The sequence below is a fragment of the Chiloscyllium punctatum genome, chromosome 25 (assembly GCF_047496795.1).
Source record: "Chiloscyllium punctatum isolate Juve2018m chromosome 25, sChiPun1.3, whole genome shotgun sequence".
Lineage (NCBI taxonomy): Eukaryota > Metazoa > Chordata > Chondrichthyes > Orectolobiformes > Hemiscylliidae > Chiloscyllium > Chiloscyllium punctatum.
The window spans coordinates 58228979-58247861 of record NC_092763.1 but is presented as its reverse complement, the minus strand read 5'-3'; the positions used below and the strand labels follow the sequence as shown (position 1 = coordinate 58247861).

The window sequence follows — 18883 nt, the reverse complement described above, 5'->3', positions numbered from 1 at the left end:
GCATTTAACTAATGTTTATCATTATCGCTTAGATTTTACAAGGTAGGAATTACACTTGATGATTTTGGCAATTTAATGCTTAACATGTTGGTGACATTCTATCTTCAAATTCAGAAGTCACATGATTTCTCGTTATAGTTCAACAAGTTTATTTAAAATCACAAGCTTTTGGATGTTTTGCTGTTTTGTCAGATGAAATAACTTCACCTGACGAAGGAGCAGTGCTCCAAAAGCTAGTGATTTTAAATAAAACTGTCGGACCACAACTGGGTGTCATGTGACTTCTGACTTTGGACACCTCACATCTCTACATCATAAGTTCTAATTCACTTTTAACTTCAGTCCAATCATATTAAATGAGTTAATGTGTCTATTGAAATAATGGACAAAGGGATGTCATAAAAAAAGTGGTAGGTTTTCAGATACCAATATGACTAATACCAATGTCTGGCTTTAGATATGACTTTAAAGTGACCATCAATAAATGAAACTTTTTTTCAAACCATGGAATGTTTAAAAAAAACAGAATATAACAACTGAGATTATTTGGATAACCTCAAATTAACATTGGGAAGAGTATTGGGCAAGACATCTGGCTAACATCCTACTCTTTGAATCTTGTCAATTTAACTTTGTCATCCAGTTCAGCCACCAGAAAGAATGCATAGATTACATTAGATTCCCTACAGTATGGAAAAGGCCCTTCAACCCAAAAGGTCCACACTGACCCTCTGAAGAATAATCCACCCAGACCAATTAGCATGACCAATTCACCTGACCTGCATATCTTTGGATTATGGGAGGAAACCAGAGCACCCGCACACAGACATAGGAAGAATGTGCAAACTCCATATAGCCAGTCACCTGAGGTAGGAATCAAACCCAAGTTGCTGGCATTGTGAGGCTGCAGTGCTAACCACTGTGCCACCCATATAATAGTGCACGCATTTATTTCACTTTTTAATAGGTAATACCATCCATAGTGTAACACACCTCAGTTTTATAATACAATGACAGTTATAGTTGTGTCCTCAGAAGATGGAGTGGGGCCTGACCTCCAATTTTCTGAGTCAGAACAGAAAGTGTTACCAACCAAGTTATTTTTCGTTGTTGAATTTGCAAGCTGTTGAATATTAGCCAAGAAGAAACTTCTGTTATAAATTTGATGTATTCCAATTTTAATCACTTTGTTGTAATTTGCTGTTGGCTTAAGAGTAGATTCAGGGTTGAGATAAGGAGGCATCATCAATATATTATAGTAAGTATTGCAAAGTACACACACTTGCTGTTCACAAACCTTTCTTGCTCTTGTCAGCCTTTTGCATTATGTTATAATTTACATCATAAATTGTTGTGACAAATGCCACAAAGTAGTTTCGGTGGTTCTGGCAGTACGTGTTATTTTGAGGTGAGATTGTGAAGTTTCTTTCTCTTAACTCTGTTGCTATTTTATTTACTAAAAATACTTAAATTCATCTAATCGTAGAATCAATAGAATTCTTGGAATCATAGAAATGGCCTTGCCAATTTAAAGTATGATAAGAAAAAATTCACATTATATTCTGACACTCTCTTCCTGTCTGCATTGTACTTTCAAGGCAGCGGGTGTATTTTAGTAGCTGGACATGGAGGTATGCAAAATATTGCCATAAATAGATGGCAAAATCAATTTAAAAATTTACTTATCATTTCCTTTGCAAGTTTTTTGGTAACAAGTTTTTAAATACAATTATATGGAAGATATAAATGAAGTGTTCACCATTGTGCAAATCATCACCTTTACAAGATGGAAACCTGCCATGTACAGATGCTACACGTGAGAAATGACAAACCAAGAGGATTAATGAAGAGCCTATGTTTGACAAGATGAACTTTAGGTCATAGAGCACAAAAAACAGCACCCATCCCTTTAATTGTTTTGTGGCAGGCCTGAACAGAAATGAGACACATTCTATAAGATTGCTGTAACTTCATCTCTTACACATGTATTCTTTCTGTATCCTTTCATTACTGTTTGAAGTGCTTGGAATGCACTTTAAGCAAAATTTCAAGCAAATATCAAGCTTTGATGAACAAACACTATTTAGATAAAGTGTAATCTATAATCATGGCCTGAGCTCTTAAACACTTCTCAAGACAAAGAGTGAGGAGAGAATCTAACCTTTCAAAGCAGAAGCAGAAAATGCTTTTTTTTGCACTGATACCGAATGCAAATTCTTTTCATTAAAGTCATGCTATTATTTAATCTTCAAATTTGTATTATGCATGAATTATTTATATTTCAGATATTTTTAGCCATCACAAATCTTTCCTAAAGGCAGTGCCAATTTAAATTGATCACTAAAGTTGTTATGAGGTGAGGAGAAAGTGAAGACTGCAGATGCTGGAGTTCAGAGTCGAGAGTGCGGTCTGAAAAAGCACAGCAGGTCAGGCAGCATCCAAGGAGCAGGAGAATTGATGTTTCCAAACTCATGTTTCGGGTACCCCGCACTGGCTAGTTCTACCTCCTACCTGAGATTCACAAGCCTGACTGCCCCAGCCGACCCATCGTCTCGACCTGCTCCTGCTCCACTGAACTTATCTCCACATAACTTGGTACTGTTTTACCATGTCCCCTCCCCCCCCTCAACCCAGTCCAGGAATTCCCCACATACATTAAGGACACCACCCATGCTCTCTACCTCCTCCAAGACTTTCATTTCCTTGCCCCCCAACGCCTCATCTTCACTATGGATATCCAGTCCCTATACACCTCCATGTCAGGGCCTCCAAACCCTCAGTGTCTTCCTCTCCCAGAATCCCCACCAGTACCCTTCCACTGACACCATCATTTGTTTGGCTGAACTGGTCCTCACCGTCAATAATTTCTCCTTTGAATCTTCCCATTTCCTCCAGATGAAAGGAGTAGTCAAGGGCACCCGCATGGGCCCCAGCTATGCCTATCCCTTTGTTGGTTACATGGAACAGTCCATCTTCCGCAGTTACATAGACACCACTCCCCACCTTTTCCTCTGCTACATTAATGACTGTATCGGCAGCACCTCATGCTCCCACGAGGGCAGGTTGAACAGTTCATCAACTTCACCAACACATTCCACCCTTACCTTAGTTCAACTGGATCATCTCAGATACCTCCCACACTTTTCTGGACCTCTCCATCTCCATCAATGGGGCTGACTCAACATGGACATCTTCTACAAACCCACCGACTCCCACACCTACCTGGACTACACCTCTTCCCACCCTGCTTCCTGTAAAAAGGTATCCTTTATTCCCAATTCCTCTGCCTCCGCCACATCTGCTCCCAGGAGGACTAGTTCCACCACAGAACACACCAGATGACTTCCTTCTTCAAGACTGCAATTTCCCCTCCCACGTGGTCGATAATGACCCCACAGTGCATCTCATCCATTTCCCACTTCTCCGTCCTCAAACCCCATACCTCCAACTGCAACAAGGACAGAATGCTCCCCCCCCTCCCCCCCCACCCCCACGGTCCTACCATCCTCTGTATACATCACATCATCCTCTGCCATTTCTGCCACTTACAAATGGACCCCATCACCAGAGATATATTTCCCTCACCACCGCTATCCACTTTCCAGAGAGACTATTCCCTCCACGACTCTCTTGTCAATCGTCCTCCAACCCCAACCAATCTACCCTCTCCTCCCAGCACCTTCCCCTGCCACCGGAGGAATTGCAAAACCTGTGCCCACACCTCCCTCCTCACTTCCATCCAAGGCCCCAGAGGAGTCTTCCACATCCATCAGAATTTTACCTGTACTTCCACACATGTCATTTACTGTATCCGTTGCTCCTGATGTGGGGGAGACAGGACTCATACTTGCAGAATGCTTCAGAAAACATCTCCAATACACCCGCACCAACTAACCCCACCGCCCTGTGGCTGAACACTTCAACTCCCCATCCCACTCTGCCAAGGACATGCAGGTCCTGGGCCTCCTCCAGCGCCACTCCCTAACGAAGAAATGCCTGGAAGAAGAACGCCTCATCTTCCACCTTGGGACCCTCCAACCACATGGCATCAATGTGGACTTCACCCCTCCCCCCACCTTATCCCAGTTCCAATCTTCCAATGCAGCACCGCTCTCACGACCTGTTCTACCTGTCCGTATTTCTTCCCACCTATCCACTCCACCCTCCTCTCCGACCTATCACCATTACCCCCACCTCCATCTACCTAGCGCATCCCAGCTACCTTCACCCCAGACCCACACTCCTCCTATTTATCTCTTCATTGGCTCAGTCCCAATGAAGGGCTTTTGCCTGAAATGACAATTCTCCTGCTCCTCAGATGCTGCCTGACCTGCTGTGCTTTTCCAGCACCACACTCTCATCTCTGGTTATGTGGTAAGTGTAGAGAAATGGCTTTACATAGAAGGTTTGTGAAGTATGGAAGGCAGCGGTTGAAGGAGGAATTATTGGATACTTTAAAAGGAAAATTAGATAGAAAAGTGAAATCCAAGAGAACTACAAAGTCAAGTGGATAAAACAGAGTGACCGGATCAGTTTTGAATAAATCAAGAGAAGAAATGGCTCAGTGAAGTAAATGTTCTTGCTTTAAAGTTAATAATATTCTATTCATACTTCAAGAAACCAGTCCTTCTTCACTGGAGTGCTTCTATTATTTTCACCTTTTAAAGCTCTTGAATAAAGGATTACAACTAAATAGGCAAATATCAAGCAGAGTAAGTGTTATTCAACTAATCATGGAGAAGCTGAAAAGATTTAGGAGAGATGACATTGACATTCAGTGAGCATGAAGCAGCAATTTAATGCTGCACATGAACTTCTAAGAGTAAGATAATGATCCCAAAGCCAGGCATCTATAGTTGTTTCTGTGCCATTACTCATCATATGCTGATCTAACTGAAACCATGTGGAATCAAAATGAACCTTTGAATGCAAAATGGCAAGTTGCTTTTATTTTTTGTTGCACAATTTGCTAATTAAACTGACTTTCAGAAATCCCTCATTTAAAAGTGCTTCATTAATTTTGTTTAAAGTAAATCAATTACTTTCCTCTAGCTTTCTTCTATTGTCACATTTTAAGCATAACCTTGCTTAAGTCATATCAAATAACGGGACACTATTTGGAGTAACAAAATTAATGAATATTTGTGTTGACCAATTTATTTCAACTTCCTTTAGTTTTTGTGGGCACTGTAACATCTGCTTTTTTAAAAGATTTTCAGGGGGAACAGGACAGCTAATTTCTGCAAGGAAACTAGAATTCTTTCTCATCTGTCTTGTGCATTACAGACAGAGAATAATAGTTCTGCTGCTCTGCAATCTGGAATCATCATCTTGGATATTAAAAGTACTTATTATGATAATTAAATAATGTTTCCAATCTGAATATAAAGCATCACTAAACAGCACTCATTTGTCTCACTGCTGTATTTGGCAAGTTGAGGAAGGCAGGTTGGGTGGTCAGTATTTTAGCGGATTTAGAGTTCAGAGAAGATGAATTGAATGTCATTGACACAATGAATCTAAAAGAAAATGAAAACAAATAAGGGAGGAATTGAACAAAGGCATGAGTTCAGTCCTAAAATTGGCATTAGGTGAGGGGGAAGGTTGAGGGCTGGTAGTGGTGATGGTTGCTTGGCTTGACAGACAAAAGAAAGAGAGGAAAGCAGCACTTAGTGTAGATTGAGGGTTTCACAGCTCTGTTAACTTTAGAATAGAACCAACTACAGTATTAGTTTGAAGTTGTTCCTTTTTCATCCCACAGTGGTAGTACAGATAGGCTTTGGCTGAAGCACCAGTGTGCTAATCGGCATAGCATTGCATGGCAAGGTATCTCAAGACATGGATGGTGAAAGCACTCAGGTAGGAGCTTAGTGAGAGAGTGCTAACAGAACAAGTGAGCAACTCTGATTTAGGTGTCTGTTCAATTGTACAAAATGTTCCTGTTGCAGCCTTTCATTGAAAGTTGCCTATGCACCTTTATAATAAGAATCTGTATTTTCTAAGTGGCCTGCAAGTGTATCCAAGAGGTGCATGATGGTAATGAGGAGGTTGGCATATGCCTGATGCTAATGTCCATGGGTGGGAGGTGAGTGTGGCTGGTGCCTATGTATTGTGCGCTCCGATGCAGTTTGTCCATATGTAACAAGAACGTCATTTGGGAAAAATGGCTTCCACATTGAGTTTTCTCAATGTCTAGCTTATTCCACATGTTTGGGAAGATAGAAAGCTGAATACTAATGAGGCGAGCTGGGAACTCAACAAAGTGGTAAACAAGCAACAATTTCCTTTAGTTGGCAACTCACGTTGCCTAGTGTAAATTGGCCACTGCGCATGTGAAAAGGCATTAAAGATGGGGCAAGATGCTCCCACCATCGAGATGGGTCTCACCAGACGTCTTTTGTGATTCTGCCACACATCTTGCCATCACCCACATTGCTTAGATCCCTATTACATTCCACCCAAGATTTCAGTTTACCATCCAAAAGATACTGCCTCCAATATTACAGAATTCCTTCATTATGGCTTGGAATGACAGCCTAGATTTTGTGCTAAGGTATCAAGTGTGGACTTTCAACTCAAAACTTCTAATTTGGAAGCAAAGGTATTACCACTGAGTTAAGCTAAGTACTGACAATTGCTCAGAATTGAGAAGAGTTTACTGACACACCTATTGAGGATTGAGACTATCCAAGTTCATTTGATGATGAATCCTTTTAATGAATAGGCAGAAGATTACTTCATTTCATCAGTGTGAGATTTGGCTAGATTTTGTGTATCATTTGCAAAGTATAAGAGAATGTCCATTTCACTGCTTCACATTGTCCAACAGTTTGTTTTCAAAAGTACAGAACTAATTTATAAAAGACATTATAATTATCTTGACTTTCATGTCTGAAGAGAAGACTTTTCTTTGTGTGACAAAACTCAGGTTGAAGTAAAAGTTTTACCTAACCATGTGAATACATATTAAGGGGAAGTATGTATGTTTTCGAGTGACTTAAATGAGGGAAAGGAAAGAGCATCTACTTTGAATATTCTAGAAAAGAATGCATCATGAAGTTTTCATGGGCTTCTTCCAATCTGCCACCATGATTTATATTGTAATCAGTGGAGCAGTCTAATTGAAAATATCAATTGTAGAATCCTTCATTCTAACATAATCATTGGACAGTTAATGGCACCTGGTTTATTACTAAACCTCTCTGCATCTTCTTTTCTGATGCCTATTTTCACCAAGAGAGCATGTTGGAGAGATTTCCAGCTGTGGCAACATGTACAGTGTTATTTATTTTTTGGCAGCTCGGGATCCTTCCATATGGAACTTTTAGTGAAAACAATATGCTTTCAATTTAAATTTCTTGTCTAATTTATGCACTATGAAAGGGAAATGGCCAAGCAAAATAGCACACAATACTCTTGACCTTGAAGAGGTTCGACTCATTATAAAAAGCATTTCCCCTTTTCAGGGTCAACAATCAGACAGACAAGGTGCAAAACTCCTGCTTTGTACCTCCAGAAAAAGGAAAGCTGGGAATCATCCAGCTTTACACACAATTAGATGGCAATGATTTAAAGCATCGACTTTATTTAAGGGAAACTTCAGTGAAGTGACGTATTTTATCAGCAACGGTGCATTTCAGGCTATGGCTTGCTGATACTAGACTGTGCGGTGGACAAGCAGGAACCTGGAAGGCTGCAGTGAGCCAGACACCATCAGGGAGTGGAGAAGTCAATATTTTGGGTTTAACCTTTCTTCAGGACTTGGGGTGTAAGGGGAGCTGCAGATAAAGGGAGAGGAGGGAGCAGGGTGGTGAGGTAGGGATAGGTGAGCACAGGTAGAGAGTATGACCTGGTTGGTCAATGGGAGGAATGAATCCAGTTGGTAGCTGGAAGGAAGGGTCAATCAGAGGAATGGAAGAGTGAGGGAGGGGCTGGGAAGGCAGTCGGGGGATGAGAAGGGAGGTTATTTGAAATTGGAAAACTTGATGTTGAGTCCTCCGGGCTGTAGGCTGCCCAGGTGGAGGATGAGGTGTTGTCCCTCCAATTTGCGGTCTGATTCGTTGTGGCAATGGAGGAGGCCAAGGATGGTGATGTTGGAAAGGGAGTGGGAAGGGGAAATTAAAATAGCTGGTGACTGAGAGGTCAGGTCAGCCCCTGTGGGCCCGACTGAGATGCTCGGTGAAATGTGCCCTGAGTTTATATTTGGTCCCCCTGATGCAAAGAAGACCACATTGAGAGCAGTAAACTAGGTTGCACGAGAGGCAGGTGAACCTCTGTCTCATCTGGAAGGACTTTTTGGGGTCCTGGATGGAGGTGAGGGAGGGGTGGTGTGCCAGCAGGTTTGGCAAATTTTACAGTTGCAGGGAAAGATGTTTGACTGCATGGCACTGGAAGAGGTAAATGAAGATGGCGTTACATTCACTTCTAAGTGTGCAGGATTTGCAGACAATACTCTAATTTCACACTAGATACTTTACTAGGCATGGTGGGTATTGGTTTTCTAGATGTGCTAAGGACATTGACAGTGGGACCAACTGAGTATTAATATTGGTCATGGATGTTAGCCATTTCCATGATGAAATATGTGGATGTAGAGATGCAAAGTTACCTTCAATATGTATAATATAATGGAGGAAATTTGGCTGTGTTTGAAATGACGGTGATTATATTGTGCAAATACAAAATACATTAAAGTTGTTCCTAATCCTTTGAAAACATGTGCTTTCCTTCACAAAATACTGTTTTTTCAGCTCAAACCACTAGCTGTAAACTAACTTTTCTTTTGACATAAGTAATAGCAGTGGAGTTGTTTTTCTACAAAGTAACCATATTCATGAAACTGACACGAATTTCTTCCCTGTAATTAAGCTGCATTTGTCTGACAATTTTTTAAAAGTGAATTGTTAATTATTATCGGGTTGATTTAGTTAGGAAGAGCTAATGATTATTGCAGCTTATCTTAAGTCACAATAATGTCTTATTAATACGCTTAATGCCTGAGCCTCAGGGTAAGGCAGAGATGTATGGAACAGGAGTGAATGGTTAATTAATGCTATTTTTAAAGTCAGAAACAAAGGTAGACAAGGTAATTGATAGCTGTTCAGAAATGGGATCAGCTGTTGCTAAGTGTCTTCATATGTATTTTTAGTTGACTGATGATAAAATCAGTGTTTGGCATAATAGCATGCCATGTGGTTCTTAGTTTACAGTGAGTTAGCAGAGCTAACAGCTTGGAAGCAACAATTGACCTCTGTACTTCTTCATTATGAAAATGAAAATCAACCAGAGTTGACTGTCAGAGTTCTTATAAAAATGAACAATTTTCTAGTGTCAAATGAGCATAAAAAAGACCTTGATTTTGGACTTTAAAGTTCAAAATAGTGTCCAGATTCAGATGTTCTCATTGCTTAGCAATGAAGATTGGGCATTTGGATTAGTTGATTGATGATAGGTGCAATTCCATTGATAGATCTTCAATACTTCATGCAAACAATTGATCTTTATGTGTGAACTTCATTCGTGCTAGGTATCATAACCAAGACTGATTTTTACTGGGTGCACACACAAGCACACTTTCTTCAGAGGGCATTGGGTTGAAATTAGTAACGGAAAACTCATTCACCCTTTGTGTACAATTGTGTACAATTGATTGCGATCAGCTAACTAAATGTTGACTGAGGATTAGAATGTGGGGCTGGACAATCAGTCTGTCATTGGATTGGTCTCCAACCAGGTAGCATTTATTCCATTGATACATTGAGAAATTTTCATTTTGGTGACCAGGCTTCAGGTCCAGTCAATGAAGAAGCAGTACTAGATCCCTCAAGTCAAAATTGAATCTCTCCTCCATGTAACCTCAAAAGCCCTTGTTCCTAGTCATTTCTAAGAAAACAAATCTGTAGGTCTTTCAATATTTTTCATGTTTTAGGTCAGCAAGGAAGAGTCACAGATTGGTACTTGATGGGAATGAAGACTACATTTTAGGAAGGAGACTAATTATCATGGAATTATGGAATAATTGAATGGTTACATTGAAGAATTTGACCCCTTGTATCTATGGACCTGATCCTTCCACAAGACCAAATCAGCTTATACCCTACCTGCCTCTTTTGCCTATCATCCTTTAGCTTTATTCTCTTCAAATAACCATTCAATTCTCTTTTGAAAGCAAGAATTGAATCTGTCTCCACTCAGGTAGTGCGTTTCAGATCCAAACATACTTCATGAATGTTTTTCCACATGCTACCTTTGGTTCTTCTGTCATTCACCTCAAATAGGTGTCCCCTGCTTCTTGATCTTTCAGTGGGTACAATTTACCTTATCCACTCTGCCCAGACCCTTCATGACTTTGAATACCTCTATTGAAATGTCTTCTGAATCTTCTCTAGCTTCTTTATGCACCCACACACCTCATCTCTGAAACAATTTACCATAAACCTTTTTGAATTCTGTCCTATGCCTTCATATACTTCCTAACTCCAAAGCCCAGAATTGTATCAGTATTCCAAATGAGTCTGAATCAGAATTTTTAAATGTTTCTCCATAGCTTGTCTTGCTTTTTGTGCTTTTTGCTTCGATTTATGAATCTCAAATACTTTTTGTTATTGCTATAATAATAAAACATGGACTATTGATTTCTTAATCCCATCGACTGATTTAATACTTCAAACTTTCAAGAAATGGAATAACTTTTAAAAAAGGACAAAAAGACTGGCTTAAAATGGCAACTGGCATCTTTTGACACATACACATTGGTATGCTATATGCATCCAATGCGTGTCAAATAAAAGATGGTCTGAGCTGTAAATATCATGAATCAGTCAGCCAATCCATACATGGGAGACATGAAAGTGTTCTTCTGTTTTGATTTACACCATTTTGAAAATCTTCAGATACTAGCGACTATGTATTACCTACAGTTATCAAACTTAGATGCAGCAAACTCAGCAGGTGGGGTGGGGGGGGGGGGGGGGGGGGCGGGGGATAGGGGGAATGTGTAACCAAGCTGCAGTTCCAAGAAGGGTTGTCTTTGGCAAAGCAAATAGGATGAATTTTATCTGCAGAGCTGAAGTCAGGATGGAGAAGGCTCTTACTCCATTTCTTCAGAAGAAAATGTTTTGGCCAAAAGCAACATTTGGAAACCACGAACTTAAAAAGATTATTGTTATACTCCCTATTGCTGATGATGCAAGAACAACCAACCACTTGTGATGTCAGGACAAAACTTTATGCCTCACGCACACCTAAATAGCTCTAGTATGCATTTGGTTTTAACTTCCCTCTCTACTGGGTGCTATCTTGTTTAACTTTTTATGTTTGTGTCCATCTGACCTTCCCCAAGTGGCTGACAGAGGCAGTATGCTTGACATTTATTTTTCTCCAGTTTAGCAGGTTTATTCTTTTTTAACTCAAGAAACCCCTCACTGGTCCAGTAAAAAATAATGAACCATATGTTTAATTTGATAAAGATACAGCCCCATGTTAAAAAGAACTTAACCCTTTTCCGTGACCAACTGAGAAGGTTGGAAGGAGGGGAACCAGTTCACTTTTTCAGCATTCATGGCCACCTTCAGTGATGTCTGCACACACATACCCAATGTCCCTTTGTTTTTTGAACCCACTTTAGAAATGTACTCCTTAATTTGTTTTGTCACTTTTTGTTCCTCCTACCAAAATAAGGCACTTCTCATTTCTCTCTAAGAAATTTCATCTGCTATAAGTTCTTCCATTTCACCAGACTATGTTCTCTTGAAGTCTATCACTATCCTCCTTCCAGATGCCAATATTTTGCTGATTTAGCTTTTCACTTCCCCTCTGAGCTTTTATACATTCGGCGCCTGGTTCTCCCTTCTATTATTAACCTGCAATCTGTCATATGTACCTTGTTTCTGCTTTATCTTATTCTCTATTCCCTATATTGGGGAAGTACAGTCAAGAAGCAACTTTGAATTAAGTTCAAGATCAAGTAGGAGGACATCATAGAAGAAGTGTTTGGCTACTGAGAGGAAAGCATTCATCTCAAGAGGGGGAATTAAGCAGGATTGGGTCAGCAGACTATATCTAGTATTCCTTAAACACATTTCACAATGAAAGTCATCACAATCGGTCTTGGAAATGCAATTAGGAGGAGAAAGTAACTTGGAGGACTCAAATATGTAAAATGAATTGATAAGCGTCAGTGTGACAGAAACAGCGTGTTGGGAAAAAAATAACTGAATGCAATTTGGCAGAAAAATGTTGTAGAACTTAACAGGAATGTACTTATGCACAAACACACAAAGCGTTAACAACTAAAAGCTGCAAATGTTGCATAATTTTATATATGTTGCATAATCTTTGTCCTGCCGTAATCTATTGAAGCCACAGTTGGCTTCTAAACCCCAGCACTGACAACCACTGTGTGAAGGGCAATATTGTGGTCATGTGTTTATAAATCATTTGGGATTTCAAGCTATGATTAACTAAATTATTTGAGAAAGAATATATCACATAATAATTTTGCACAGAGGCATCCATTTGACCTGCAATGTCAAAATGTAACAGAAATTTCCAACCTCTTTCATATTATTGCCTGTGGTTCTACAAAGCAGACAGAAAAAGAAGTGGAATCAATGACTTTCTGTGATATTGCTAATGAAATATCATTGAACAAAATAGCACCGATTTAAGGTAGATGGCAAAAGAAGTAACATTGACATGGGAAAAAATCTTTTCATGCAACCAGTGGTTACAATCTGGATTACACTGGCTGAATTTAATGGAGACAGAATTCAAAAGGGAATTGTATTTTTATCTGAAAAGGAAGAATGTGCAGGACCAAGGGGAAAAGGTGGGCAGTAGCCTAAATGAATGCCTCGAACTGCTGAAGAAATGACAAACCAAATTGCTGTTTCCAGTATGCTGTAATAATGCTGTGATAATGACTTACATTTTAAAGCAAAACAAATCATTTAGTTCAAGTATGTGAAGTTAGTTACAAATGTGTTAATGAGCTTCCACTGTTAGATAAAGAGTTTATATCGTGCTATAACACATCCTCAGGATGTCCCAAAGTACTTCACAGCCATAAAATTACTTCTGAAATAAATTCACTGGCATGTACACAAATCTAGCAGCCAATTTGCACTTAAGGTTCCACAAAAACAACAATTTGCATTTATATAGCACTTCTATTATAACAAATCATCTTGGGCTCTGTTGCAGGAGTATTATCACAAAATTTGGTACTCAAACACCACAAGAAAATGTTAAGAGTTTGTGACCAAGTACTTGAAGAAGTACATTCCAAAGGATTATCTTAAAGATGGAGAATGCTGGAGCTGCTGAGAGTGTTCGAGGAGGAACTTTAGACATTAGCTGGCTGCTAATGCTGGAGCAGTAACAATTGGGATTTACACAAGCCATGTTTGGAGGAGCACAAAGTTTTCAATTGGTTGTAAGATTGGACAATGTTACAGGAATAAGGATGGGTGAGGCCACAGAGGAATTTGAAAACAAGAGTAAGAAAGCAGGCATCAGTGTAGGTCAACAATATATGATTAATTGTTGAACAGGAGCTGCACATTGGAGGGTGTAAAATGGAAGGCTGACCAAGAGAGCATGGCAATAATCAATTTTAGATGGAGCAAAAACATGGATGAGGGTTTTGGTGGCAGAAAATCTGAAGTAGGCTCAAGACGGGCAAGTTGGAATTCTGTGGCGATGCAGATGTAAAAGGATTGGTTGCATTTAAGTGAGGTCTTTCACAAAAAACAGGATGCCCCAAATACTTTATCTCCAGTAGAGAATAAAACATGTAGTTACGTTATAATGTAGGAAATAAGGTAACAATTTGTATTTGGAAAATGCCACGAGCAGAAATTTGATAATGAGTGAATAAGCTGTTGTTGTGATATTGATTGAAGGATGTAGTTTACAAGTTTGCAATATAGTAGACATGGGATCTCCTCTGTCCACCTGACAAGCCCGATGGGACTACCGAAACTTTTGCATTCAAATTCTGAAATGGGCACCTCAACCTCCCAAGTCACAGGGGAGAGCAAAGGGATATCATTGAACCTCTGTAGGTTTGAATTGGAAATGCATCTCACTGTCAAATATGCCACCAAGATTCTGGGTATTCTTGCTCAGCCCAGACAGTGTCAGGTAGCGAGACAGATTCAGTGTTCAGAGTATCGATTTTATGGCAGTGACTGAACAAAATGGGCAGAATACATTGGAACCTGTTGGAGTGGCAGGATGGTGGGCAGTCCACAGATTTGGATAGGAGTCATTCTGATTGTGAAACCTAACGGGTTGGTTCGCCTTTGTGGAGATTTTAAACAAATGGTAAACCATTTCTTGTAGCTGGATAAATACCCAATCCCTCACATAGATTAAACACAAAGCTGGTGGGGAGTTCTGGGGTTGATTGGGGTGGTGGGGATGTGTTAGGGGTCATATTTGGGCTGTCCTTCACAAAATGGGGCATGAGCCATGCGTACTTGGAATTGTGGTAAGATAAGGATTCCCAGAAGTATGCTACAATTAGATCCCAAAAGGTTTTGCCCCAATAATTGAGGCTGTGGTTTAGGGTATTGTGAGCCTGTGCAATCTTTCAGTGGACAATGAAAAACATTTTACAAGGTCTACCCCAGGTCAGCATTAATCTAGATGATGAGCTAATGGCAGGGAAGACCAATGAGGAGCACTTAGGGAGCTCCTTAGATGTTTCACATCTCCCTTAGAAAGGAAAAATGTGTTCCAGGCACCTGAAATGACCTACCTGGGCTACCGAATTGACATGACTGGGTTAGTTCCGTTGGAAGATAAAGTGAGAATATTCAATGGTGCACTAGCTCCCATATCTGTACCGGAGTTTTGGTTTTTCCTTCGGCTGGTACATTATTATGGAAAGTTTATACAAAACCTAGCCTCCATCCTGGCACATTTACATCAACTCTTAAAGAAAGATTCAGCCTTGAAAATGGTCGCATCGCCAAACCATAACCTTTAGTGAAGTGAAGAAACAGCTATCATCCTCTAAAGTGTTGGCACATTATGATCCCAAGTGAGATCTGTTATTGATACCTCTTTCCGGCATCGGGGTACTATTAGCTCATTGGTGGTCGAATGGATAGGAACATCCAATAGCGTCTGCAGAGCATAAATATATCCAGATAAAGGAAGGAAGATTTGACGGTCATGTTTGGAGTCAGGAAGTTCCACCAATACCTTTACAGGAGTAAATTTGCAATAATAACAGACCGCAAATCCCTGCTAGGTCTACTTAAAGAGGACAAGGCAGAGCTGCCCATAATTTTAGGTAAATTTGGCAGAGAGCTCTAATGGTAAGTGTTTACAATTACAAGTTGGAACGTCATCGAGGAGGCCAAGTTGCAAATGCAGACACACTGTTAGTGGTGTCTCCACTGGGGGAGTCTGTAACCATTTAAAATTTTCTGCATACACTTCCAGTCACAGCTGACAGTATTAGATTTTGGACACAGAAATATCCAGTTTGCTAAAACTGAAACAGTGGATGGTGATGGGGGAGACCAAAGGGCCATCACAACCAGAACTGAAACCTTTTTGAACGCAGAGACACCAGATCATGGTAAAGAATGGTATATTATTTTGGGGAACAAGAGTGATTGTCCCGAGCAAAGGACACCGCCAGATACTGGCTGAACTCCACCAGGATCATTGAGGGGTTTTCAAAATAAAGATGTTGGTGAGACGTTATGTCTGGTGGTCAGGATTGAATGCTGACATAACTGCATTGATGGGGCAGTGCCCAGAGTGCCAACAAGGACAAAAAGTACTGCCAGCAGATCCCCCACATTTGTGGGACTGGCTGGGCAAACTCTGGATTCAGGTACACATCGACTGTACAGGTCCTTTCATGAGCAGAATGTTCTTAGTCATTATGGGTGTCCAGACAAAATGGCTGGATGTGTACAGAGTTTATTTGTTGAACACTGGATAATGAGAGGAAAACTGTGCATCTTTTGCAATACATGGTCATATGGAAGCATTGGTCACAGATAACAGGTCATCATTCACCAGCAGGGAGCTTCTGTATTTTCTAAAGTTAAATGGCATTTGTTATATAAGGATAGCTCCATACCATCCATCATCCAATGGTCTGGCAGAAAAAGCGTCCAAACTTTGAAAGCAAACTTAAAGAAACAGCTTACAGTTTCACTTGATACCAAACTGTCCCGGCTCCTGTTTTATAATAGGACCACTCCTCATGCAACTACAAGGATAGCTCCAGCAGAGTTGTTAATGGGAGAAGACTCCACTCCAGGTTAAATTTATCTTCCCGGACCTGGCATGGAGGTGAAACAGTATGAGGAATGCCAATGTCGGACCCAAGATTCCATAAAGTGAGAGAGACAGTTTACTCCAGGGGACGATATTTGGTGTTGGAACTGTAGGGATGGTCCTGCATGGGTAAGAGGTATGGAGGATGTGAGGTCAGGCTCAGTGATATATAAAGTTCAGGTAGGTGCGAAGGTCTGAACATGCAATTGGACCACATGACAGCTGAAAACTTGCAAACACTGTGGGAGCAAGATGTGCCTGGTTACTTGACAGCCTTTCTGACTCTTCCAGAACCTGTGGGGTCTCCCTGTCTGTCAAGCATTGAAGGTACCTTGGAATCTGAGATGGATGCCTTTGCCTTCTGAAGAGGTGAATGAATTTCTTTTGAGATGCTCTGGGCACAAGAGGTGTGCTACTGTGTGTTACATGCCGTGCGTATCAGAGGCAGAGTTGGAGGAACCTGACCCACTGTTAAAATGGCCCAGGGGGAGCTCCAAAAAAAGAACCAGCATGTGCCCTAGGATTTGGAGGGAGGGGGATGTAGTGATGGCAATGGGATCAGACAGGTGGACCTCATAGAATATGAATTCCTTGAATGGGGCTGTTAATTTGGTCCAATCAGGAAGCCCTGGCTGACAAATATAAACAGGTATGTCAGAGGTTTTGTTTGCTCTGAGAGCTGGTTCTGGGGAAGCTCGATCAGTGCCAAGGACTCTTCACATGTAAGTAAAGAGGGAACTAATGATGAGCTACCAATCTCTGTGGAGTTATTTCAGATTAAGCCATGCTAGAAAGGGTGCTGAAGGGCACCCTTCAGCTGCTGCCTAGGGTGCTGCCAAGGCTGGAAGATCTGAGCTATGAGGAAAGATCGGATGGGCAGGGATTGTTTGCTTTGTAAGCAAAGAAGTTTGAGATGAGCCCAGGAGCCATTAAATGAACTGCGATAAACTTTACCTTAATTTTCCTTTTTTTAGTTATTGTGTATGACTTCTGTCATTAATGTAGGTGCTGTGGTGGGGTGACTTATAAAACTTTTCTCTGTATTTTTTATGTAAAAGTGACAATAAATTTCTATTTTATTCTATTCTATTTTAAAGATGTGTAAGATTATGAGGGATATCCATAGGACAGTTATGAAGACAATTTTCTATTGGTAGAGGAGTCAATAACCAGGGTGTATAGATTTAATGTAAGAAATAGAAGGCTAAGTTGTGATTTTAGGATACCTTTTCTCACTTAACGTTTGGAACTGGGTAGAAAGTCTGGATCTCTCTGTTACACTTTGTAACAATTAAAAATATTTAGATATTCACTTGCATTGCCATAGCTGAGGGCCAAGAGCTGTAAAATTTGATTAGTGTAGTCAGATCTTTGTTGACCGACATGGACATGATGGGCTGAATGGTCTCCTTCAGTTCTGTAGCTGTCCGAGTCTGAGAGTCAGTGAAGTTGTTTTTAGTGCTATTGTTTGGCTTGGAGTCTTGGCTCATAAACTGGAAGAACTCCCTGTTCAAAACATGCTGCAAGAGGTCTTTTTACTTGCCTGTTCTCCCAGACCATCCCTAGGTTCAAAGTCTCTATCAATTCCAGTAGCAATGGAAATGCTGAAGGATCAGTCTGGATTATATATTCAAATCATGGGATGGCGTGGGACTTGAACTCATGACTTTCTGGTGCTCATAAGCAAGAACCACTAATTGAGCCAATTTGACACTTGCAGTCAAAGCAAACATGTTTGTGCCTTTGTTGAATCAACAGGCCAAGTGAATTTCACACAAAACATTAACATAATTGTTGCTAAAGGCTCACAACCTGATTTCAAACCCTTTGAGTGCATAGTTTACACTTGCAGAGAAAGATCAGTTCACCAAGAATGTGGACTTCCTGGTTTAAAACAGGGAGGTGACAAGGATATAAGTTTTTATCCCATAAGTATTCTCAGTTTAAGTTCCTCAGTTCTTTGATGTCGTGCAGCATTATTGTTGATTAGCAATCATTGTTATTTATATCAGTTTTGAGAATTTACATTTTAACTTGAAACAGAATAAAACATTTGTACTGACATCACTTCAAACAGACATACTTTTTAAATTTTCTGTTGAACTTCTGCAAGAAATATGATATATATTAAGAAAACACTAAATTAAAAGTTAAGTAAATTTTTGACAAAACTACTACAAACCTTGTCAGATGTTGAGTTCTGACCAACAATCTATTGAACACTTAAGAAGGAAATCCTTTGTCACAACTTGAGAGCGGTAGGAATAATTTGCGGAATTCCCTTATCTATGGTGCAGACTGGCCACAGACTATTTCCTGTCTCTGAAGCTTAATCATTACATGCCACAATAGTAATTTCATTTTGAGTTGAAATAGTATTGCTACGCCACAAGGAACGACAATGGGCTTTGTTCCTAAAATGTACTTTTAACTTATAAATCAGAGATGACTTTTTTTTCTTCATTTATTGCCTAACCACGCCTCCAGCTGAGTTGTTCCTGTGCAGCTGCAAAACTACCCGACAATGTGGAAAACTGCTCAATATGTTCTGTCCGTAGATATCAGGACTCTGAAT

General features: G+C 40.3%; 1 protein-coding gene across 2 annotated transcripts in view; it reads right to left on the bottom strand.

The window, feature by feature from the left end:
* Positions 1-18883, bottom strand: part of kdrl (kinase insert domain receptor like) — a 210341-nt gene that overhangs the window by 180347 nt on the left and 11111 nt on the right. Inside the window, exon 1 of one of the 2 annotated variants that reach the window (XM_072595318.1) lies at positions 18491-18509. The exons of the other annotated variant lie outside the window; for it this stretch is intronic. The gene's annotated coding sequence lies outside the window, so the exon portion shown is untranslated. Of the gene's footprint in view, positions 1-18490; positions 18510-18883 lie in introns of those variants that run through there. 2 annotated transcript variants of the gene reach the window in all.